Source organism: Octopus sinensis, linkage group LG15 (assembly GCF_006345805.1).
Source record: "Octopus sinensis linkage group LG15, ASM634580v1, whole genome shotgun sequence".
Taxonomy (NCBI): domain Eukaryota; kingdom Metazoa; phylum Mollusca; class Cephalopoda; order Octopoda; family Octopodidae; genus Octopus; species Octopus sinensis.
In genome coordinates this window covers 50439232-50440880 of record NC_043011.1, presented here as the reverse complement: position 1 = coordinate 50440880, position 1649 = coordinate 50439232, and positions in this window count along the sequence as shown.

The window sequence follows — 1649 nt, the reverse complement described above, 5'->3', positions numbered from 1 at the left end:
ATTTTTCGAAATCCGATACTGATTTCTTATTGAAATTCCATTCAATTAGCCGCTAGGTCACGGGAATTTTAATCAACACTTGTTGTGAGGCAGTGAGACACAAAAAAAAAACACAAACACTTCGAACTATTCATATGAATACATATATATATATACATAAATATGTATATCTCTACACACACGAATGCACACACAAACGTCCATGCATGCATCCATCCATCCATCCATATATATATATATATATATATATATATATATTATATATATTACATATACATACACACACATATGTATGTATGTGTATGACGAATTTCAGTACTGTCTCCCCCATCTGATTTCATTTTCTATGTATTTACTCGTTCCGAGGTTATAGAAGATGATACTTGCTCAATCTACCATGTGTTGTACCTGGACACCAACGAAGATGGATAAAACGTAAGTCAATCCAAGGCGTTAGTTGTTATGTTCTCGATATCTGCCCCCCCTGCTACAAACGATATATATATATATATATATATATATATATATATATATATATATATATATATATATATATCCTCCATCCACTACAAACCCACAGAATCCCATTCTATTTATCTTCACTACTCTTCTTCACCCCCTTCAAAGTGACTAGGTCTGCTATCAAATTCTCTCTGCAGCGTTGATTGTTATTTCGAATTCTAATGTGAGAGAATGCAACATTCATTCCTTAGTAAAGGGTACCCTCGATCGGTTGTGTGGCCAGCACTCCGTCGGCCCTGAACCATCAACCTTAGCACCGATCTCTTATCCTCTTTACCCATAACTACAATCTATATACCCCCCTCTCTCTCTTTTTCTCTCCAACCTTCTACTTCTCTACCATTCTATTGTAACTGAAGCTCCTCCGTAACTTCCGCATTCTATTTTCTAATACCGTAGAATCTTTGCCGCACTACTTCTCACCTTAGAAAATTATAGGAACCCCAGTTAGAAGCAAATTCAACAGGCACTTTTAAGTACGCTGTCCAATGGTGCAACACCTGTCGATACATCAACAACATTACAACCATTACTTCACCTAAGACATAGTATTACATTATCCTAAACTTCCGTTGCACATCTTCCAACGTAATTTATTGTATCATCAGTAAATTTTGCGGTACACTTTATATTTAAGAAAGAAACCGTCACCTTTCTGATCGCTTTCGGGAGAACATTCGAAGCACACATCCACGTAAGCCTAGATAAACTGTCGTCATCCAATTCAAAGCAATGGGCCAATCAGCATACAGCATCTCAGCACACTATGGATCTACATTAATAAGAAAAGCTGAAGCAACACCACTTCATACCCTACTCCTACACCTCCTCTTAGTTTCGTTGTCCCTTTCATATCTTTCAGATCCTTTCTCAACTCAAATTTCCCCTCCACCGCATCCTCGCATGCTTTTATGCTCCTCTTTTGATTGTTTAACTTTATCAGCTTTCTCTTGAGTAATTATGCATCTTGCATGGCAGCGTCTTGAAACTTCGCTAATGGACCCCGTTCACGCCTCTTGGTCGTAATAAAATAAGGAAGATGATAAAAAAACAGAAGAGAAATATCTCTTATCTCTTACTTTTTTCACCCTTTGGACTAAGGCCATGCTGGAGTACCGCTTTCCAGG